We start from the raw sequence: 24,221 nt of genomic DNA on the forward strand, positions 1-24,221 counted from the left end.
TCTGTATATGGGAATTTGTGTGTCCATATGTGTGTGCTTCTGAGAGGGTGTTTGTGCCTCTGTTCATGTGGGTTTGCGTGCTTGTGAGTGAATGTGAGAAAGAGAGAGAGGGAGTGAGAGAGATAGAGAGAGAGGTTATCTGTGAGTTTCCTTGGCTGTGTTCCTTAATGTATATGTTAACCAAAGCGTCCATACTTGTGTGCATGTGAGAAATTGTGTTTGTGTGTCCGCTTGTGTGTTCCTGTATGTGTGAATGGGCATGTGGGTTGTGCACTTGTTTTTATGTTTCTGTGCGTATGTGAATTTATGTGTGAGTGTATGAGTGTGAGGTTTTTAAATTAATTTATAAGGGATTTAGATTTCGCTGGCTAGGCCAGCATTTATTTGCCTCCCCCAGTTACCTTTCAGATTTCCCTGTGTGTTTCTGTGTGCGTGTGTACACGTTTCCGTGCGTGTGTGTTTTTGTGTGCACCCGTACGTTTCAGTGTGCTTGTGCGTAAGGCTTTGACTTCTGTATGTGCATCTGCACATTCTGTGTGCAAGTGTGTTTCTGTGTTTATGTGTGTGTCCATGTAAGCGTGAGTTTTATTGCTTGTGTGCATGAGGTTTTCTGTGTGTGCGTGGGTGTGTTTGTGTACACACAAGTGTGTAAATATTTACATGAGTGTGTGCGTTAATGGGCCATTGACAGGATGCTTTCCCTTGTGTTTATGTGGATGCTGGTGCATGTGTGCATGATCGTCTGTGCATATATGCACCCCTGTGTTTGTTTGTGTTTGTTTGCGTGTGTGCATATGATGTTGTGTGTGGGGGCGTGTGCGTGTGTGGGTATGTATCTGCGTGTGTGTTTGTGTGTGATTGTGTATATATGCATTTGCGTTTGTGACTGTGTGTTTGTGTGCTTCTTGGGTAGCAATGCATTTGTGTATGCATGACCGTGAATGTGCACGTGAGGGTCCTTGTGTGTGTGTCTGTGGGTGCATGTAATAGAAACAGAGACTGTGTTTTTGTGAACATATGTGTGAATGTCTGAGCTTGTTTCGGTGTGTGCATGTGTGTGTGTTCAAGTGACTCAGTGTAAGAAAGGATGAGAGAGTATTTCAGTTTGTGTGTCGGCATGTATTTAAGTAAGTGTGTAGCTATGCATGCATGTGGGTGTGCTTCTGTATGTGCAAGAGTGCATGTGAGTGTGTGTGTTACACTTTGTGGGTGTGTGTGTACATGTGTGTGCATTCCTGTTTGTGTGAGTGTGTATGTGTGTGTGTTTAATGTATGCAAGAGCTATTTAGTGTGGGTTTTTGTGAGAGAGAAATTGAGTTGGGTGAGTTTTTCAATTAATTTTTTACAGTATGTGAAATTAGCTAGCACTTGTGTGTGTCTCTTTGTGTGTGTAGGAGTGTTTATGAGACAAAATGTGCGCGATTGTGGGTTTTTGTGTGGGAGATAAGGAGAGAGAGGGAGAGAGGGAGGAGCATGAGAAAACTGTGTGGGAATTTTGGTCTGGATGGTGGCTTGTTTGATTCTGCATTTATGCCTGTTAATTTCTTGCATATCTGTGTGCCTATATGTGTGTTTGTGTGAGTGTGTGTGTGCTTTTTGGGTGTCAGTTTGTCTATGCATGCATGTCCACGTGCATATGTGTGTCTGCATGCATGTGTGTGTGTGTACGCTTGCCTGTTTTCTTGCATGTGTTTGTGTTTGTGTGCTTTTGTGTGTATGTGTATGCGTGTCTGTGTATGTGTATGCATCTGTGTGTCCTTGTGCTATTCGGTGCGTGTGTGAGTGAATATGTGCCCCTTTGTGTGCCTGTGCAGATGACTGTTTGCGTATGTGTGGGTGTAATTGTGTGTGTGTGTGGGTGTGTGTGTGTGTGTGTGTGTGTGTGTGTGTGCACATGTGTGCGAATTTGAGTGTCTGCATGTGTATTGTTGTGTTTGGGTGAGGGTGCTTCTGAGGTTTCATTGCAAAGGGCCCCTCTCTGTGCATGTGTGTGTATATTTATGTGTGTGAAACTTTGCGTGTTTCTTGGATGGCAGGGCATGTGTGCGTGCAAGTGAATGGGTGTACACGTGCTTGAAGGTCATGTGTGTCTGTCTGTTTGCTCGTGTAAGGGAGAGAGAGAGAGACTCTGTGAAAAGCAAAAACAAAAATAAAAATAGCTGGAAATACTCAGCAGGTCTGACAACATCTGCGGAGAGGAACAGAGTTAACTTTTCGAGTCCATATGACTCTTCAACAGAATTAAGCAAAAATAGAAGAGAGGTGAAATATAAGCTGGTTTAAGGGGGCGGGGTGGAGAGTGGAACAGGTAGAGCTGGTTAGAGGGTCAGGGGTACATGGAGATTGCCAAGAAATATCATAGACAAAAGGACAAAGAGGTGTTGATGGTGCTGATAATGACTAAGAAATGTTTGAATATGCGACATTAGGGGTAGAAGGCAGGACAATCAAGGTACAGATAGCCCTACTGGGGGTGGGGTGGGGGGGGGAGGAGATTGACATTATCTAAAAGGTAGAGATAAAACATTGGTTAGAAATGTATTTAAAATTAATGGAAATATGTGGGAAAAGAAAAACCTATATAAATTATTGGAAAAAAGGGGGATCGGAAAGGGGGTGGGGATGGAGGAGAGAGTTGATGATCGAACATTGTTGAACTCAATATTCAGTCCGGAAGGCTGTAAAGTGCCTTATTGGAAAATGAGGTGCTGGGGCATGAGAGCAGGGTGGAGTGTTGAAATGGCAAGCGACAGGGAGGTCTCAGTCATGCTTGTGGACAGACCGAAGGTGTTCCATAAAGCAGTCACCCAGTCTGCGTTTGGTCTCTCCAGTGTAGAGGAAACCGCATTGGGAGCAGCGAATGCAGTAGACTCAATTGACAGGAGTGTTTCGATCCTTGGATGGTGAGGAGAGGTGATGTAAAGTGGCAGGTCCTTTTCTGACTAGGTGCTTCACAACCTTGCCGACTGAAAATTGTGTTCAACAATTTTAGATCATGAACTCACTCCTCCATTCACCCCAACATTTCCGAAAACCCTTTTTTCCAATAACTTAAACAGATTCTTCTTTTCCCACCTATTTCCATTTTTAAAAAAAAATTCCATCCATTGTTTCATCTCTACCACTTAGCCTATTTCAATCACTTCCCACCATCCCACCCCGACAGGGGCTACCTGTCCCTTGTTCATCCTGCTTTCTATGCTTAACTTCAACTAATAGTGCATTTCTTTGCTAATATCACCACCAAAAACCCCTCTTTGTCCTTTTGTATGTGACAGCTTTTGGCAATCTCCACCTGTCACTGCTTCTCTGTCCAGCTCTACTTGTCCTACACCACCCGCCCCTCCTTCCCCTGCCTTAAACCATGTTATATCTCACCTCGCTTCTATTTTTACTTAGTTCTGTTGAAGAGTCATACGGACTCGAAATGTTTACTATGTTCATCTCTGCAGATGCTGTCAGGCTCGCTGATTTTTTCCAGGTATTTTTATTTTTGTTTTTGCTGTGGATTTCCAGCATCTGCAGTTTTTTGCTTTTATCTGTTTGTGAAAAGGTTTGTGTGTGTGTCCGTATGTGGCAGCCTTCAGTGTCAGCATGTGTGTTTTCATGTGACTCTGTCTAAGAGAGGAATCAAGACTGTTTCACTGCACGTGGCTGCATTCGTACATGAAATTTCGCTCCTGCATGTGTGAAAATGCATTTGAGTGCATGTGTTTCACTTTGTGTGTCTGTGTTTGTGTGTGTTTCTGTGTGTGCGTATGTGTGGATATGCCTGTGCGTTTGTATGCATCTGTGTTTCCTTGTGCTTTCCGATGTATGTGTTCCAGAGTGTTTATACGCTCGTGTGTACATGTGTGTCTGTGTCTGTCTGTGTGTGTGTGTGTGTGTGTACGTGTGTGTGTGTGTGTGTCTGTGTGTAAGTAGGTTAAATCCATTTTACGGGATGTTGGCTTTGCTGCTCAGGCCAACAATTATTTCTCATTCCTAATTGCACTTTATAAGTTTGTGCATGTGAGTGTGATTGTGTGTTTGTGTCGAAGAGAGAAAGAGCCTGTGCGTGCTTTTTTGTGGATCTGTGTGTGCGTTTGTCTTTGTGTGTGTGTGTGTGTGTGTGTTTGGGTATCTTTGTGAGTTTCTAAGCACGTGTTTGTTTGTTTGTGACTGCCTGTATGTGATTATTTTTTAAAAAAATTAATTCATCTTTTATGTTCAGTATCATGATGAGTGTTTTGCTATCTGGGTTTGCATTTATTGCTCATCATTAGATGTGCTCTTTCTTGAATTGCTGCTGTCCATGTTGTTCATGTACACGCACTGTGCTGCTAGAATGGGAGTTCCACAACGTTGACCTAGCCACAATGAAGGAATGTCAATATATTTATAAGTCAGTACAGTTAGTGATCTGGAGGGGAATTTCATGGTTGTGATGTTCCCATCTATTTTCTGCCCTTGTCCTTTTAGGAGATAGTTGTCTTGAGTTTGGAAGGTGATGTCCAAGAAGATTTGTTGAATTCCTGCAGTTCACATTGTGCATTGTACACACTGCTGCTACAGTGCGTGAGGTAGGTGTGAATATTAGTGGATGTGGCACCATTCAAGCGGGCTGTTTTGTCCTGGATGGTGTCAATCTACTGGAATGTGGTGGGAGCTGTACTCAAATAAGCATACTACGGGAGGCGAGTTATACCATCAGTCTCCTGATGTGTGCCCTTTAGATGGTGTGCAGGCTTTGGGAATCAGGTAGTGGGTTACAGGATTCCGAGCCTCTGGCATGTTCTTGTAGCCACTCAAAATATTTGGCTAACCCAGTTCAGTTTCTTGTCAATGTTAATACCGAGAATGTTGACAGTGGCGGAATTGTTGATAGCAAGGCCATTGAATGTAAATTGGCTACAATTGGATTCTCTCTTATTTGTGATGGCCATTGCATGACACTTATGTTGTGTGAAGGTTAATTTCCGCTTGCCAGCACAAATCTGTATATTCTCTAGGTCTTGGTGCAAAATGACATTGACTGTTTTAGTATCTGAGGAGTCACCAATGGTGCAGAAAATTGTGTAAATATAAGCGAACGTCCTAACTTCTGATCTTACTTTGGAAGGAAGGTAATTTTTGAAAATTGAAAATGTTTGGCCTGATGACACCAACCTGAGGAATTCACGCTGTGATGTAATGGAGCTGAGATGACTCACTTCAAGCAAGCAGAACCATATCCCTTTGTGCAAAGTATGACTGCAAACATTGAAGGTCTTTCTCCCTGGTTCCATTTGTTTCCAGTTCTGCTGTGGTTGCTTGATGCCACACTCTGTCAATTGCTGCTTTGATGTGAAGGGGTGTCACTCTCACTTCACCTGTGTTTTTCAACTATTTAGTCCATGTTTGACCAAGTTCAATGATGCCAGGTGCTTTGTCCGAAATCTTTCCTTTTATGTTACTTGGTAGGGTTTTTTTTTGAACTGAGCGGCTTGCTAATACATTTCATATGATATTTCAGAGTCAGCCATGTTGCTGTGGGTTTGGAGTCACGTGTAGGCCAAGCCAGGTAAGGTCAACAGAGTACCTTCCCTAGAGGACATTAGCGAGCAAAGTAAAATTTTACAACAAACAAAAATGTTTACAAGTTCATTATTGGACATATAATTACAGATTTGTTTTTTTTTCATTCAGATTCCATCTTTCACTGTGGCGACTTCAAAGCTGGCTTTTGAATGCATTAATTTGCTGTCTGGATCACTAATCCAGGAACTAATGTGCCTGCATGTGTGAGAGAGACTGTGAGTATGTGTGTGTCTGTGTGTGTGTATCTGTGTGTGTCTTTGTGTCTCTCTATGTGTCTGTCTGTGTGCACGTGTTTGTGCATTTACATTTCTGTTTGTGCTTGTCTGTTTCTAAGTGTGGGTGTGCGAGAGCGATTTTTAAAGATTTCTTTTTATGGGATGTTGGTTTCGCTGTCAATGCCACTATTGATTTTTCAGAGAAGTTGAGAAGTGTGTTTGCATGTGTGTGTGTGTGCGCGCACGTCTGTGCTTGTCTGTTTCTAAGTTTGTATCTGTCTCCGAGTTTAGTTTGAGTTTTTCTAAATAAATTTTCATGGGATATGGTTTACGTAGGCTTGGCCAACATTAATTTCCAATCCCTCATTGCCACTTAGAAATATGTGTGTGCTTCTGTGCGTACATGTATATGTCTGTGCGTGTGTTTGTATGAATGTGCACATGCATTTGCATCTGTGTGAGTGTGTGGGCTAACGTCTGTCTCTCTTTCTGTGTTTGTGTGCGTGCATTCAAGTTTGTATGTTCGTTTATGTGTGTGTATGCCTGTGCGTGACTATGTGCGAGTGTGCATGTTTGTGTGCATGTGTGTGTATACGTACCTGAGTTTGCTTCGGACTGTGGGACTGTGTGTGTGATTCTGAGTGTGCCTGTGCCTGTGTGTGTGCATCTATGCCTTTCTGTGTTTCTGAGCATGTGCGTGTGTTTGATTCAATGTGTGACCAATTGAGTGCGTGTGTGTGTATGTGTGTGTGTGAGTGTGTGCGTACATGCGTGAATGTGTTTGTCTGTGTACGATTGTTTTGCTTTGTGTGTTTCTGCATGTAAGTTTCTGTGCATGTGATTGTGGGAGAGACAATTTGTCAGAATGTATGTGTGTATGTGTGTGTGTGTGTGTGTGTATGTATGTGTGTGTAAGTGTAAGTGTGCATGAGTCTTTCTGTTTTCTTATGTTGTCCATGTGATGAGATGTACTTTTATGTTTGTCTGTCTGTGGTTGCTGGCTCTTGTGTGCGTACAAGAGAGCTTGAGAATGATTGTTTGATTGCATGTATGTCTGTATGTGTGTTTGTGCCTATGTGCGCATTTGTGTGATTTGCTGTGTGTGTGTATTTGATTTGCTGTGTGTGTGTATTTCTTTGTGTATATATATATGTGCTTTTGTATTCTTGTCTATAAGCGTCCGTGTGTTCTTGTGCTTTTGTGTATGTGATTGTTTGTGAGAATATTTGTAAGTCTGTGTGTCTGCATCTGTGTTTGTGTGGGTGTGCATGTGTGTGTTTGCTTATGTTGCTATGTGTGTGCTTCTGTGTGTGTTTTTATTTCTCTGCATTTATGTGAAAGTTTGACCGTGTGTTTGTGTGTGTGTGTGTTGTGAGTGTGTTTTTTGTGTGTGCACATGCGTGACTTGATGATTGCGTGTGCATGACAGAATATCTGTGTGTGGGAGATTGAGTCTGTTTCTCTGTGCGTGTGTGGGTGTTATTAAATGTGTGTTTACATATGAGAGAGAAAGAGAGAGAATGTAATGTTTCCTTTGCTTGTGTGTGTGTGTATGCGTGTGCGTGTGTGCATGTATGTTCTTTGTATGCCTGTGTACATGTGTGTTTCTGTGTGTGTGTGTGTGTGTGTCACTGTGTCAGTGTGTGAGTGAGTTTATGTGTGTGCACCTTTGTGTATGTGTGCCATTCCTGAACTTGGGAAATAGCTTACTTTCCTCTGTCTCATGAGGGATGCGAATCAGGTTTTGCGTCACTGAGGGCAGTTCAGTGTGAAGTGTGAACGAGGCTCTCCCTGTCACTCCCGAATGCGTCTCAAGATCTAACTGTTAATGTCACGTCACAATCCCGTAAAATTGTCGTGAGGCTTGTGAAGATGTTCGAACGTTGTTCATAACTGGAATGTTAACTTGTGGGCAATGGAAATCCCACATCATAGTCACAGGACAAGGAGACAGTTTATGATGAAATCAGGTAGATAACTAACATTATGTAACGGACATGATTTAGCTCCAGGAAAGGATGAGAGCAACATTCAGGACTGCAAAATTTACAACCACCACCTAAAGGACTGTAGAGAAGTTATCAGTTTCTGTTCCACACTCCTTATAAACTAAGTGTGTTATATATTTCTGTAAAAAGACAATATTTTGTTATGTTTGTGTCCATGTGTTTCGGGAGTAAGTATTTCTAAAATTCTGCCTCTCTGGTTTTGAAGTAAATATGTTTTTTATCCTTTCATTTGATTTTTATAATTACAAGGACGTCTGCTCTGTGACTGTTTAAAAAAAATACAACACTGGAAGGGTTAAAACTTCCTTCTCAGAAAATCATTTTGTTGCAGCCAGTAAAGAAGAGTGAAACATGAGAAATTATTCCAAATCTCTCCCCTTCCATACTCACGCGCCACCTCTTGTTTCACCCAGTTACCCTCGGTTGCCCGTCACTCATGATTTCTCTCATCAGCCCTGAGTCCGCCTGTCATCCCTTCGCTCACAACACAATGTTGGGTCCCCTTATTATGTCTGACTTCCCACTGTTCCCACCCATCCATCCTAACAGCCAGTGTGTGTCACTTAATATATTCCTCTTTGCGCTGTATCAATAATATTATCGTATGTTTGTTCATGTCCATATAATTCAATACATCACTGAATGCGGTCACACACTTGACAATAACCAAAAATCCTCACTCAAATTGATAACATCTTCTACAGCCTGATGACTAATTCCGTTGCTTATTTCCCTTCCTAACAGTCAGCTTATTCACAATTGTGATCCTGAAGTACAAAAACTGTGGTCTGAATAAATGTGTCACTTGTTACCTGGTGGTAATGGCAGTGGCGGATCTGCTGGTTGTTATCCTGGACCTGGTATTGAGACACATTCCGGTTGTTTTTCCTGAACGGTTTATTTTTCTGTTTTCTATCCCCATGTGTAACTTCCACGCCGTCCTGCTTTATGCAGCCACCGACTGTTCTGTCTGGTTCACCGTCACTTTCACCTTTGATCGATTTGTGGCCATTTGTTGCCCGAAGCTGAAAAGTAAATATTGCAGTGAGAAAACGGCGGCTGTGGTTCTGGGAACAGTGACTTTTCTGAGCTGTTTAAAGAACATTTTCTGATATTTTATGTTCACAGGTCGGTATTGGCTGAATAACATGCCCTGGTTTTGTGTTGTCACAGTCGATGTTCGGGTCTCCCCGTGCTGGGTAACAATTGAGTTCCTCCATCACATTCTAAACCCAGGTGTCCCATTTGTCCTCATTCTGCTGCTCAATGTATTGACCGTTAGATACATTTTAGTGAGCAGCAGAGCCCGCAGGAGACTCCGGGCTCACAGCAGTGGGGAGAGTCCCAGAGACCCAGAGATAGAGAGTCGAAGGAAATCCATCATCTTACTGTTTGTGATCTCGGCCAATTTCTTCCTGTTATGGTCAATGATGATGGTCTATTCTATATGGGTCCGGATGAATGATTTGAGGCTTTATTCCATACGGTTAGGTGGGTTTGTTGTGGAATTGGGCTTCATGCTGCAGCTCCTGAGCTGCTGCTCTAACAATGCGATTTACGCTGTGACACAGTCTCAGTTCAGAGAGCATTTGATTCATGTGGTGAAATATCCCTTGACTACAATTCGCCAATTCATTCAAACATGGGAAGAACTCAGTCACTGAGAGTTCCCATTGGTCGTGCTTCCTGTCTATCATGGATACTCTTCAATGATTTGAAAGAATTAAACAACTCCCAAGATTTCTACTCTCCCAATGTCCAGGACACCTGCCCTTTCGGTTACCCATCACAGATTGGACAGCAAAGAAACAGCTCCCAACATCTCTGCCCTCCCATTCGCCAGGCTTCATGCACACTTTGGGTGCCTCTTATTGATTGGACAAAAATGAAAATAAACCAACTAGCATCTCTTCCCAATCATTGGCCAGGCTGTCTGTGCATCATGGATACCCCTCACTGATTGAGCAGAGAAAGGACACCACCTAAGAGCCCTGCCTGCCTTTGGCCATGCTGCCTGTCCGCCATGAATATCCTTTTCTGATTGGATAGCTAAAAGACAGCTCGTAACAGCCCTCACCATTTATTGGCCGGTTGACTGTCAACCATGAGTACCGCTCACTGATAGAACAGAAGAAAGAAAATCAAACTTCTCAAAATCACTTCCCTCCCATTAGCCAGGCTGCCTGCCAATCAATTCTCACTGTTTTTAGAGATAGAAGCTCAACTTTTCACGCCCATTGCCGTCTGCCTGTCCATCATGGATACCTCTCCCTGACTTGACAGAGGAAGTTAACTCCTAATACATCTGCCCTTCAATTAGCCGGTCTACATGCTGACAGCAGTTACCCTTCACGGATTGGAGCAAAAAGCATACCGAGTTTAACCACCTGCCTGGCTTTTGCCTTTCCGTCATCGGTCAGTCACTGGACAGAAATCATCAAAATGGAATCCAGGAAGAGAGATCCCAGAGGGTACAGGGGGAGGACCAGAGGAAGTGGGGTCACAAATGGGAAGTTACGTAAGCGTCGAGGAATGAACCATAGGAAGTTCAATGCAGAGCTAGCATTTAGGGAAAGGTGAGGGTGAGACAGAAAGAGAGAGATTGGGACAGAGAGAGAGAGAGAGAGGTGGGGGGGGGGGCAGAGAGAATTAGATGGAGAGGAAGAGAGGCAGAGAGTGTTAGAAACAGAGAAAGAGAGAGCCAAAGAAAGCAGAGACAGGTAAAGAGAGTCAGGCAGAGGGGTACAGGGTGAGAGAAACAGAGGCAAAATGACAGAGAGAGGCAAAGAGATAGAGTGAAGTATACCTCGAGAGAGACAGAGTGGGAGTGCAGCAGAGAGCGAATCAGAGTGAGAGAGAGAAGGGGCAATGAGAGAGTCAGAGAGAGAGGGAGAAAGAGAGCGAGGGAGAGAGAGAGAGAGCGAAAGATAAATAAAGACAAAGAGATGGACAGAGGGACGGAGAGACAGAGAGAGGAAGGGGAAGAATGAGTGGGACAGAGAGAGAGATAGAGATAAATGGAAATATAGTTAGGGAGTTAGGTACAGAAAGCCAAGAAAAGAAAGAGAGGGAGAGAGAGATAAAATCTGAGAGAGATAGAGAGTCAGTGATAGACAAAGAGGCAGAGAGTGAGGGAAAGTGGAAGATGGAAAGAATGAGAGACATGCAGAAAGAACGGGAGAATGGTTGAGAGAGACAGAGAGAGAGTGATAGAAAGAGAAAGGAGACAGACAGAGAGAGCTAGAGAGAAAGAGAGAGAGAGTAAGAGATAGAGAGAGAGAGGCAGATTGAGACAGACAGACAGAGATGGCGTGAGAGAGAAAAGGAGAGAAAGAAAGAGGAACAGACGGAAACGGAGACAGGTTGTGAGAGTCTGACACAGAGATAGAGTAAGAGAGATAGACAAGGAAAATGTAGAGAGGGAAAGAAGGGAGTGAGAGAGCGTCAGAGACAGAGAGAAGGAGAGAGAGTATCAGAGAAAGAAAAGGGGGAGAGAGAGAAAGAGAGATGAGAGACAGTAGGAGATAGACAGAAGGAGTGAGAGGCAGGACAGAGAGAGAGTCAGAGAGTGAGAGAGACAGAGAGAGAGATTACAGTCAGAAAGAAAGAGGGGCAGCGTGAGGCATAGAGAGAGAGAGAAAGAGGTATGGTCAGAGAGAAAGAAAGACAATAGAGATAAAGGCAGCGCAGCAGAGAGAGAGAGAGTGCGTGAGAGAGACCAACTGAGGGAGAGAGTCCGCATGATAGAGTCAGAGAGAGATAGAAATGGAAACATAGACAGAGAGGGAGAGACAGAGGGAGTGGCAGAGAGGTTGAAAGAGAGACAGACAGATAGAGAAAGAGAGACAGCCAGTGAAATATAGTCAGACAAACAGAGAGAGAGAAAGAGAGACAGACAGAGAGTAAGAGAGAGAGATAGAGACAGAGAGACAAAGAGAGACAGAGAGAGTCAGCAGGAGGGAGAGACAAAGATAAAGACAGTTGGAAAAAGAGAGTCTGAGAGAGATAGAGTCAAAGAGAGGGAGCGAGGGAGAATCAACGAAACAAAGAGAGACAGAGAGGGAGCATGATGAGAAACAGAAAGAGAGAGAGGTGAGGCAGATAGAGAGAGAGGGGGCAGAGAGGGTGAGATGGAGTGTGATAGAGAGAGAGAAACAGAGACAGAGAGGAATAGAGAGAGGGGACAGAGGCAGACAGTGAGAGAGAGAGAGATAGAGAAAGACAGAGAGATGGGGAGAGACTGAGAGAGATAGAGGAAGACTGGGATACGGACAGAGAGACAGACTGAGTCAGGTAGAGACAGTATGAGGGAGAGAGATAGAGATAAAGAGAGTCAGTGACAGACTCAGAGAAAGTGAGATAGAGTGTTGGAGAGACAGAGGGAGAGTGTGAGGTGTCATAGAGGGAGAGAGTCAAAAAGTTAGAAACCCAGAAAGAAAGAGAGAGAATGAGCGACAGGGAGCAAGAGAGCCAGAGAGAGAGATCAGCGAGAGATTCCGAGGAAGAGAGAAAGTGTGTCAGAGAGAAAGAGAGACAGACACAGAGGGAGAGAGGAAGAGGGTCAGAGAGAGAGAGAGAAATGGGGAGAGATGTAGAGACAGAGAGAGAAAGTGATGTTCAGCGTGAGAGAGAGACTGAGACAGGCAAACAGAGGGATAGAGAGAGAGTCAGACAGAGATTGGTGGAGATGGTGAGAGAGAGGGAGAGACAAAGAGAGAGAGGTAGACAACAAGAGAGAGACAGACAGAAAGACAGAAATATTGAGTGAGAGACAGATAGAGAGACAGGGAGACACAGCTTGAGGCAGTCAGAGAGAGAAACAGAGAGGGAGAGAAAAATGGATGGCAGGAGGACAGACAGAGAGAGACTGAGGGAGAGACTAAAAGAAAGTGACACATAGATTCAGCTGGAGAAGGAAGCAAAGAGAGTTGGAGGAGAAAGGCAGAGAGAGAGAGAGAGTAAGAGAGAGAGGGAGAGTCAGTGATAGAGTGAGAGGAGGAGAGTGAGAGACAGTGAGAGAGAGAGAGAGAGAGAGAGGAGACATAGAGATTGAGGTAGAGATAGAGTCAAAGAGAGATACATAGAGGGAGGCAGATAGAGAGAGACAGACAGAGAAGAGAGAGACAGAAATAGAGTTTCAGAGAGACAGAGAGCCGGAGAGAGAGACAGATAAGAGACAGAAGGAATGAGATAGAGACGGAAAGAGAGATAGCGGGTCAGAGAGAGAGAGAGAGAGTCAGGGAGAGAGACGCAGATGAGAGACAGAGGGATATTGGGAGCATGAGAGACAGACAGAAAGAGAGTGAGAATGGTTGAGAGAGACAGAGAGAGAGCGATAATTAGGGAGAGGAGACAGAAAGAGAGTGCTGGAGGGAAGAGAGAGAGAGAGTTAGAGAGAGAAAGAGAGAGAGTAAGAGATAGAGAGAGAGAGAGAGAGAGACAGAGTGAGACAGACAGACAGAGATGGCATGTGAGACTGAGAGAGAGAGAGAAAGAGATTGAGGAACAGACGGAAAGGGAGACAGGTTGTGAGAGTCTGAGAGAGTGAGATAGCGTGAGTGAGACAGAGAAAGAAAGGAAGACAGAGAAAGAAGGGAGTGAGAAAGAGAAGAGACAGAGAGAAAGAGAGAGTATCAGAGACTGAGAGAGGGAGAGAGAGAGAGAAAGAGAAATGAGAGACAGAGGGAGATATACAGAAGGAGTGAGAGGCAGGACAGAGAGATGCAGAGAGTGACAGAGAGAGAGAGGGAGAGGGAGAGAACAGTCAGAAAGAAAAAGGGGCAGAGAGTGGCATAGAGAGAGAGAGAGAGGCATGGTCAGAGTGAGAGAGAGAGGGAATAGAGATAAAGGCAGAGAAGCAGTGAGAGAGTCAGTGACAGAGACTGACTGAGGGAGAGAGTCTGCATGATAGAGTTAGAGAGATATAGATGGAGAAACATAGACAGAGAGGGAGAGACAGAGGGAGTGGCAGAGAGGTTGAAAGAGAAACAGACAGATGGAGAAAGAGAGACAGCCAGTGAAATACAGATTCAGACAAACAGAGTGAGGGAAAGAGAGAGAGAGAGACTGACGGAGAGACAGCAGGAGAGAGAGAGAGAGAGAGAGAGCTAGAAAGACAGATAGAGTCAGCGGGATGGAGAGACAAAGATACAGAGAGATAGACAAAGAAAGAGAGCCAGAGAGATAGAGTCAGAGAGACAGAGCGAGGGAGAAACAAAGAAACGTAGAGAGACAGAATCGGAGCATGATGAAAGACAGAATGAGAGAGAGGTGAGGCAGATAGAGAGAGAGGGACACAGAAAGGGGGAGAGGGAGTGTCATAGAGAGAGAGACACAGAGCGAGAGAGAGAGAAAGAGAGAGAAGGGGCCAAGGCAGACAGATACAGAGAGAGATAGAGAAAGACGGAGAGACGGGGAGAGAGTGAGAGAGATAGAGGAAGATTGGGATACCGACAGAGAGGCAGACTGAGTCAGGTAGAGACAGTATGAGGGAGAGAGATAGAGAGAAAGAGAGTCAATGACAGACGCAGAAAAAGTGAGACAGCGTGTTGGAGAGAGAGAGGGAGAGAGTGAGCTCTCAGAGAGGGACAGAGTCAAAGAGTGGGAGACAAAAAGAGAGAGAGAGAGAGAACGAGAGAGAGGGAGAAACAGAGTCAGAGAGAGAGAGATCATGGAGAAAGTCCGAGGAAGAGAAAAATGGTGTCAGAGAGAAAGAGAGACACACACAGAAGGAGAGGGAAAGATTGTCAGAGAGAGAGAGTGAGAGAGACAGAGGGAGAGAGGTAGAGACAGAGAGAGAAAGAGATGTTTAGCATTAGAGAAAGACTGAGACAGGCAAACTGAGAGAGAGATTGTAGGAGAGAGATTGATGTACTGGGTGAGAGAGATGGAGAGACAAAGAGAGAAAGAGAGAGAGGTAGACAGCAAGACAGAGACAGAAAGAAAGACAGAGAGATTGCGTGAGAGACAGACAGAGAGACATAGAGACACAGCTTAAGGCAGTTGGAGAGAGAACAGAGAGAGAGAGAGAGAGAAATGGGGGGCAGGAGGACAGAAAGAGAGAGGAAGAGACAGACAGAAATATATACATATATTCAGAGGGAGAGGGAGACAAATAGTTCTGGAGGAGACAGGCAGAGAGAAAGAGAGGGGGTGAGATTTGAGAGAAAGAGTAATACAGAGAGAGAAAGTGAAGTAGAGGGATTGAGGGAGAATCAGAGAGAGGGAAGAGAGAAGGAGCATCAAATGAGAGACAGAGAGACAGAAAGGTGCAGAGAGCGACAGAGAGAGGGAGAGAGAGAGAGAGAGAGAGAGATCGAGAAATACAGAGCGACGAACAGAGACATAGAGACACAGGGTTTGAGATGGAAGACAGAGCAAGTGAGAGAGAAAGAGAGTCAGCGAGAGAGTCAGTGAGAGAGTCAGAGACAAAGGGAGAGGGAGAGGGAAGAGTCAGAGAGAGTGCGAGAGAGAGGGAGTGAGAGAGTGAGAGAGAGTCAGAGTGAGAGGGAATCAGTGAGAGTGAGAGTCAGAGAGAGCAAGAGAGTCAGGGATAGACAGAGAGGTGGAGAAGGTGAGACAGTGGAAGATGGAAAGAATGAGAGAGAGGCAGAAAGAGAGGGAGAAAAGTTGAGATAAACAGAGATAGCAGACATAGAGAGTGAGTTAGTGATAGAGTCAAAGAGAGATACATAGAGGAAGGCAGATAGAGAGAGACAGACAGAGAAGAGAGAGACAGAAATAGAGCTTAAGAGAGACAGAGAAAGACAGAGAGCCGGAGAGAGACAGAAAAGAGACAAAAGGAATGAGATAGAGACAGAAAGAGAGATATCGTGTTAGAAAGAAGAGAGAGAGGCACGGAGAGAGACAGAGATGAAAGACAGAGGGAGATTGAGAGCATGAGAGACAGGCAGAAAGAACGGGAGAATGGTTGAGAGACAGAGAGAGAGTGATAGAAAGAGAAAGGAGACAGAAAGAGAGAGCTGGAGAGAAAGAGAGAGATAGTAAGAGATAGAGAGAGAGAGGCAGATTGAGACAGACAGACAGAGATGGCGTGGGAGAGAGAGAAGGAGAGAAAGAGAGAGGAACAGACAGAAACAGAGACAGGTTGTGAGAGTCTGACACAGAGATAGAGTAAGAGAGACAGACAAGGAAAAGGTAGAGAGGGAAAGAAGGGAGTGAGAGAGCATCAGAGACAGAGAGAAGGAGAGAGAGTATCAGAGAAAGAGAGGGGGGAGAGAGAGAAAGAGAGATGAGAGACAGTAGGAGATAGAAGGAGTGAGAGGCAGGACAGAGAGAAAGTCAGAGAATGAGAGAGACAGAGAGAGAGAGAGAGATTACAGTCAGAAAGAAAGAGGGGCAGCACGAGGCATAGAGAGAGAGAGAAAGAGGTATGGTCAGAGAGAGAAAGAAAGACAATAGAGATAAAGGCAGAGCAGCAGAGAGAGAGAGAGTGAGTGAGAGAGACCAACTGAGGGAGAGAGTCCGCATGATAGAGTCAGAGAGAAATAGAAATGGAAACATAGACAGAGAGGGAGAGACAGAGGGAGGGGCAGAGAGGTTGAAAGAGAGACAGACAGATAGAAAAAGAGAGACAGCCAGTGAAATACAGTCAGACAAACAGAGAGAGAAAGAGAAACAGACAGACAGACGGAGAGAGAGATAGAGACAGAGAGACAAATAGAGACAGAGAGAGAGTCAGCAGGAGGGAGAGAGAAAGATAAAGACAGATGGACAGAGAGTCTGAGAGAGATAGAGTCAAAGAGACAGAGCGAGAGAGAATCAACAAAACAAAGAGAGACAGAGAGGGAGCATGATGAGAAACAGAAAGAGAGAGAGGTGAGGCAGATAGAGAGAGAGGGGGCAGAGAGGGCGAGATGGAGTGTGATAGAGAGAGAGAAACAGAGAGAGAGAGAAATAGAGAGAGGGGACAGAGACAGACAGTGAAAGAGAGAGAGAGAGAGAGAAAGACAGAGAGATGGGGAGAGACTGAGAGAGATAGAGGAAGACTGGGATACGGACAGAGAGACAGACTGAGTCAGGTAGAGACAGTATGAGGGAGAGAGATAGAGATAAAGAGAGTCAATGACAGACTGAGAGAAAGTGAGACAGAGTGTTGGAGAGACAGAGGGAGAGTGTGAGGTGTCATAGAGGGAGAGAGTCAAAAAGTTAGAAACCAAGAAAGAAAGAGAGAGAACGAGCGACAGGGAGAAAGAGAGTCAGAGAGAGAGAGAGAGAGAGATCAGCGAGAGATTCCGAGGAAGAGAGAAAGTGTGTCAGAGAGAGAGAGAGAAATGGGGAGAGACGTAGAGACAGAGAGAGAAAGTGATGTTCAGCATGAGAGAGAGACTGAGACAGGCAGACAGAGGGATAGAGAGAGAGTCAGACAGAGATTGGTGGAGATGGTGAGAGGGAGGGAGAGACAAAGAGAGAGAGGTAGACAGCAAGAGAGATACAGACAGAAAGACAGAAATATTGAGTGAGAGACAGATGGAGAGACAGGGAGACACAGCTTGAGGCATTTGGAGAGAGAAACAGAGAGGGAGAGAAAAATGGATAGCAGGAGGACAGACAGAGAGAGACTGAGGGAGACTAAAAGAAAGTGATACATAGATTCAGATGGGGAGGGTAGCAAAGAGAGTTGGAACAGAAAGGCAGAGAGAGAAAGAGAGAGAGGGAGAGTCAGAGATAGAGGGAGAGGCAGAGAGTGAGAGACAGTGGAAAATGGAAAGAATGAGAGAGAGGCAGAAAGAGCGCGAGAAATGGTTAGAGAAACAGATAGAGAGATAAAGAGAGAGAGGAGACATAGAGATTGAGGTAGAGATAGAGTCAAAGAGAGATACATAGAGGGAGGCAGATAGAGAGAGACAGACAGAGAAGAGAGAGACAGAAATAGAGTTTCAGAGAGATCAGCGAGAGATTCCGAGGAAGAGAGAAAGTGTGTCAGAGAGAAAGAGAGACAGACACAGAGGGAGAGAGGAAGAGGGTCAGAGAGAGAGAGAGAAATGGGGAGAGACGTAGAGAAAGACAGAGAGCCGGAGAGAGAGACAGATAAGAGACAGAAGGAATGAGATAGAGACGGAAAGAGAGATAGCGGGTCAGAGAGAGAGAGAGAGAGTCAGGGAGAGAGACGCAGATGAGAGACAGAGGGAGATTGAGAGCATGAGAGACAGGCAGAAAGAGAGTGAGAATGGTTGAGAAAGACAGAGAGAGAACGATAGTTAGGGAGAGGAGACAGAAAGAGAGTGCTGGAGGGAAGAGAGAGAGAGAGTTAGAGAGAGAAAGAGAGAGAGTAAGAGATAGAGACAGAGAGAGGGAGAGGGAGAGAACAGTCAGAAAGAAAGAGGGGCAGAGAGTGGCATAGAGAGAGAGAGAGAGAGGCATGGTCAGAATGAGAGAGAGAGGGAATAGAGATAAAGGCAGAGAAGCAGTGAGAAAGTCAGTGACAGAGACTGAGTGAGGGAGAGAGTCTGCATGATAGAGTTAGAGAGATATAGATGGAGAACCTTAGACAGAGAGGGAGAGACACAGGAAGTGGCAGAGAAGTTGAAAGAGAGACAGACAGATGGAGAAAGAGAGACAGCCAGTGAAATACAGATTCAGACAAACAGAGTGAGGGAAAGAGAGAGAGAGAGACAGACGGAGAGACAGCAGGAGGGAGAGAGAGAGAGAGCTAGAAAGACAGACAGAGTCAGCGGGAGGGAGAGACAAAGATACAGAGAGATAGACAAAGAAAGAGAGCCAGAGAGAGAAATAGAGTCAGAGAGACAGAGCGAGGGAGAAACAAAGAAACGTAGAGAGACAGAAACGGAGCATGATGAAAGACAGAATGAGAGAGAGGTGAGGCAGATAGAGAGAGAGTGGGACAGAAAGGGGGAGAGGGAGTGTCATAGAGAGAGAGACAGAGGGAGAGAGAGAGAAAGAGAAAGAAGGGGCCAAGGCAGACAGTTACAGAGAGAGATAGAGAAAGACGGAGAGACGGGGAGAGAGTGAGAGAGATAGAGGAAGACTGGGCTACCGACAGAGAGACAGACTGAGTCAGGTAGAGACAGTATGAGGGAGAGAGATAGAGATAAAGAGAGTCAATGACAAACTCAGAGAAAGTGAGACAGTGTTGGAGAGACAGAGGGAGAGTGTGAGGTGTCATAGAGGGACAGGTTCAAAAAGTTAGAAACCCAGAAAGAAAGAGAGAGAACGAGCAACAGGGAGAAAAAGAGTGAGAGAGAGAGTGAGAGAGAGAGAGAGATCAGCGAGAAAGTCCGAGGAAGAGAGAAAGTGTGTCAGAGAGAAAGAGAGACAGACACAGAGGGAGAGAGGAAGAGGGTCAGACAGAGAGAGAAATGGGCAGAGGCATAGAGGCAGAGAGTGAAAGTGATACTCAGCATGAGAGAGAGACTAAGACAGGCAAACAGAGGGATAGAGAGAGAGTCAGACAGAGATTGGTGGAGATGGTGAGAGAGAGGGAGAGACAAAGAGAGACAGGTAGACAACAAGAGAGAGACAGACAGAAAGACAGAAATATTGAGTGAGAGACAGATAGAGAGACAGGGAGACACAGCTTGAGGCAGTTGGAGAGAGAAACAGAGAGAGGGAGAAAAATGGATGCAGGAGGACAGACAGAGAGAGACTGAGGGAGAGACTAAAAGAAAGTGATACATAGATTCAGATGGAGAGGGAAGCAAAGAGAGTTGGAGGAGAAAGGCAGAGAGAGAGAGAGTAAGAGAGAGAGGGAGAGTCAGAGATAGAGGGAGAGGCAGAGAGTGAGAGACAGAGGAAGATGGAAAGAATGAGAGGCAGAAAGAGCGTGAGAAATGGTTAGAGAAACAGAGAGAGAGATAAAGAGAGAGAGGAGACATCGAGATTAAGGTAGAGATAGAGTCAAAGAGAGATACATAGAGGGAGGCAGATAGAGAGAGACAGACAGAGAAGAGAGAGACAGAAATAGAGTTTCAGAGAGACAGAGAAAGACAGAGAGCCGGAGAGAGAGACAGATAAGAGACAGAAGGAATGAGATAGAGACGGAAAGAAAGATAGCGGGTCAGAGAGAGAGAGAGAGTCAGGGAGAGAGACGCAGATGAGAGACAGAGGGAGATTGGGAGCATGAGAGACAGGCAGAAAGAGAGTGAGAATGGTTGAGAGAGACAGAGAGAGAGCGATAATTAGGGAGAGGAGACAGAAAGAGAGTGCTGGAGGGAAGAGTGAGAGAAAGTTAGAGACAGAAAGAGAGAGAGTAAGAGATAGAGAGAGAGAGAGAGACAGAGTGAGACAGACAGACAGAGATGGCGTGTGAGACAGAAAGAGAGAGAAAGAGATTGAGGAACAGACGGAAACGGAGACAGGTTGTGAGAGTCTGAGAGGGTCAAATAGCGTGAGTGAGACAGAGAAAGAAAGGAAGACAGGGAAAGAAGGGAGTGAGAGAGAGTCAGAGACAGAGAGAAAGAGAGAGAGTGTTAGAGACTGAGAGAGGGAGAGAGAGAGGAAGAGAAATGAGAGACAGAGGGGGATATACAGAAGGAGTGAGAGGCAGGACAGAGAGATTCAGAGATAGAGAGAGACAGAGAGAGGGAGAGGGAGAGAACAATCAGAAAGAAAGAGGGGCAGAGAGTGGCATAGAGAGAGAGAGAGAGGCATGGTCAGAATGAGAGAGAGAGGGAATAGAGATAAAGGCAGAGAAGCAGTGAGAGAGTCAGTGACAGAGACTGACTGAGGGAGAGAGTCTGCATGATAGAGTTAGAGAGATATAGATGGAGAAACATAGACAGAGAGGGAGAGACACAGGGAGTGGCAGAAAGGTTGAAAGAGAGACAGACAGATGGAGAAAGAGAGACAGCCAGTGAAATACAGATTCAGACAAACAGAGAGAGGGAAAGAGATTGAGAGACTGACGGAGAGACAGCAGGAGGGAGAGAGCAAGAGAGCTAGAAAGACAGATAGAGTCAGCAGGAGGGAGAGACAAAGATACAGAGAGATAGACAAAGAAAGAGAGCCAGAGAGAGAGATAGAGTCAGAGAGACAGAGCGAGGGAGAAACATAGAAACGTAGAGAGACAGAATCGGAGCATGATGAAAGACAGAATGAGAGAGAGGTGAGGCAGATAGAGAGAGAGGGAGACAGAAATGGGAAGAGGGAGTTTCATAGAGAGAGAGACAGAGCGAGAGAGAGAGAAAGAGAGAGAAGGGGCCAAGGCAGACAGTTACAGAGAGAGATAGAGAAAGACGGAGAGACGGGGATAGAGTGAGAGAGATAGAGGAAGACTGGGATACCGACAGAGAGACAGACTGACTCAAGTAGACACAGTATGAGGGAGAGAAATAGAGAGAAAGAGAGTCAATGACAGACGCAGAAAAAGTGAGACAGCATGTTGGAGAGAGAGAGGGAGAGAGTGAGCTCTCAGAGAGGGACAGTCAAAGAGTGGGAGACAAATAGAGAGAGAGAGAACGAGAGAGAGGGAGAAACAGAGTCAGAGAGAGAGAGATCATGGAGAATGTCCGAGGAAGAGAGAAATGGTGTCAGAGAGAAAGAGAGACACACACAGAAGGAGAGGGAAAGATTGTCAGAGAAAGAGAGAGAGTGAGAGAGACAGAAGGAGACAGGTAGAGACAGAGAGAGAAAGAGATGTATAGCATTAGAGAAAGACTGAGACAGGCAAACTGAGAGAGAGATAGTAGGAGAGAGATTAATTTAGAGGGTGAGAGAGAGGGAGAGACAAAGAGAGAGAGAGAGTAGACAGCAAGACAGAGAGACAGAAAGAAAGACAGAGAGATTGCCTGAGTGACAGACAGAGAGACAGGGAGACACAGCTTAAGGCAGTTGGAGAGAGAACAGACAGAGAGAGAGAAATGGGGGGCAGTAGGACAGAGAGAGAGAGAGGAAGAGACAAACAGAAATAGATACATAGCTTCAGAGAGGGAGTGAGACAAATAGTTCTGGAGGAGACAGGCAGAGAGAAAGAGAGGGGGCGAGATTTGAGAGAAAGTAATACAGAGAGAGATAAAGAGTAAAGAAGAGGGATTGAGAGAGAATCAGAGAGAGGGAAGGAGAAAGTGAGAGAGTGAGAGAGAGTCAGATTGAGAGAGAATCAGTGAGAGTGAGTGTCAGAGAGAGAGAGAGAGTCAGAGAGAGAGAGAGTCAGGCATAGACAGAGAGGTGGAGAACGTGAGACAGTGGAAGATGGAAAGAATGAGAGAGAGGCAGAAAGAGAGGGAGAAAAGTTGAGAGAAACAGAGAGAGCGATAAACACAGAGAGAGATGTTGAGATAGAGACAAAGAGAAACAGAGAGGGAGGCAGATAGAGAGAGACAGAGATGGGAGTGACAGAGATAGGGTTTTAGATAGATAGAGAAAGACAGAGATACGGAGAAAGCGAGAAGAGAGAGAAGGAATGAGATAGAAACAGAAAGAGAGAGAGAGAGAGAGCGGGTCAGTGAGAGAGAGAGAGAGTCATGGAGAGAGATGGAGAAGGAGAGACAGAGGGATTTTGAGAGAATGAGACAGAGGCAGAAAGAGAGGGAGATTGGTTGAGATAGGCAGAGAGAGGAGAGAGACAGAGAGAGCTAGATGGACGTGAGAGAGATAGAGAGCTAGAGAAAGAGAGAGAAAGAGAGAGAGAGTAAGAGATAGAGGGAGAGACATAGTGAGAAAGACAGACATAGATGGAGTAAGAGGGAGAGAGGGGGGGAACAGAAGTAAACGGAAAGATGTTGATAGAGTCTGAAAGAGGGACAGACAGACAGACAAAGAAAGCTGGACAGGGAGATAGAGAGAGTGAGAGTCAGAAACAGAGAGAAGTGGGGAGAGAGAGTATCAGAAAGAGAGAGGGGGAGAGAGAGAGAGAGAAAGAGAGAGGAGCGACTGGGATAAACAGAAGGAGAGAAAGGCAGGATGGAGAGAGTGTCAGAGAGAGAGACAGAGAGAGAGAGGGGGAGAGAAAGTCAGAAAGAGAGAATTGCAGAGAGAGGCATAGAGTGGGAGAGAGAGAGAGAGAGAGAGGTATGGTCAGAGAAAGAGAGGGTAAAAGGATAGAGGCAGAGAAGCAGAGAGGGAATGTTAGTGAGAGACTGACTAAGGGAGAGGGTCAGCCGGATCGATTCAGAGAAAGATGGAGAGAAACAGAGAGAGAGAGAGGGAGAGAGAGAGAGAGGCTGAGTAAGTAAGAGAGATTGAGATAGACAGAGAAACAGAGGGTTTGAGATGGAAGACAGAGCGAGTGAGAGAGAAAGAGAGTCATAGAGACAGTCAGTGAAAGAGTCAGAGACAGAGGGTCAGAGAGGGAGAGGGAGAGAGACAGGATGGGTCAGACAGAGAGAAAAAGATTGTCAGAGAGAAAGACAGAGTCAGAGAGAGGCACGGACAGATGTGGAATGAATGAGATGGAAGCCAAAAGAGAGAGAGAGAGACGGACAGATAGAAAGAGAGAGAGAGAGTCAGAGTAAGAGAGAGATACAGTGAGAAAAACAAAGAAACAGAGAGGGACAGATGGAACGATATAGGACACAGAGAGAGAGAGAGAGAGACAGAGAGACCGAGCGAAAAAGAGAGGGGCAGCGAGAGTGAGAGAGAGAGAGAGAGAGAGAGAGAAAGAGAGAGAGAAAAAAAGATAGAGAGTGTACGAGATAGAGACAGAGACAGAATGAGACACACGGGCAGAGAGAGAGTGAGAGAAAGTCAGGTATGCCTATATGTAGAGAGAGGCAGACAGAGAGGAGAGAGAGAGTGGGGGAGAGAGAGACAGAGACATGCAGACAGAGACAGAGAGACAGACAAAGTGTGATTGACAGGGGAAGATGGAGAAATAGAGAGCTGGAGATAGAGGGAGAGAGAGACTCAGCAATACAGAGACAGCGAGAGAGGGACAGAGAGGCATAGACAGAGAGGTAGAGACAGAGAGAAAGAGAGAGTTGGAGAAAGAGAGAATCAGAGCGAAAGAGAGAAGGACTGAGAGAGAGAACGTGAGAGGGGAGACAGAGAGTGACCATAAGAGAGAGAGGCAGAGACAGAGAGAGGGGGAGAGAGAGAGAGGGAGGGCCACGCATAGAGCGACTGAGGGAGACAGAGAGACAGACAGACAGTGAGAGACAAATAGGGAGATAGAGACAGCGAGACATAGTAGGATGGTCAAAGGGAGAGAGAGAAAGACAGAGACAGACAGAGAGGGAAGCACAGAGAGAGAGTGTGGCAGACAGACTGAGGTAGAGAGTCAAACAGAGAAAGTCAGAGATAGATAGAGAGAAGCAAAGAGGGAGCGACAGAGAGAGAGCGAAAGGGATAGAGACAACGAGGGAGAGAGCCGGAAAGCGACGCATCGAATTTGAGAGAGAGACAAATTGAGAAGTCGGTAGAGGGACTTCATCCTAAGTGAGGCACTTGCAGAGTGAGTGTGGGAATTGGCAATTTGGTGCACAGTAGGAATTCGGTACAGAGTAGAAGATGTGCTCTTGCA

This window comes from Carcharodon carcharias, chromosome 18 (assembly GCF_017639515.1).
Source record: "Carcharodon carcharias isolate sCarCar2 chromosome 18, sCarCar2.pri, whole genome shotgun sequence".
NCBI lineage: Eukaryota > Metazoa > Chordata > Chondrichthyes > Lamniformes > Lamnidae > Carcharodon > Carcharodon carcharias.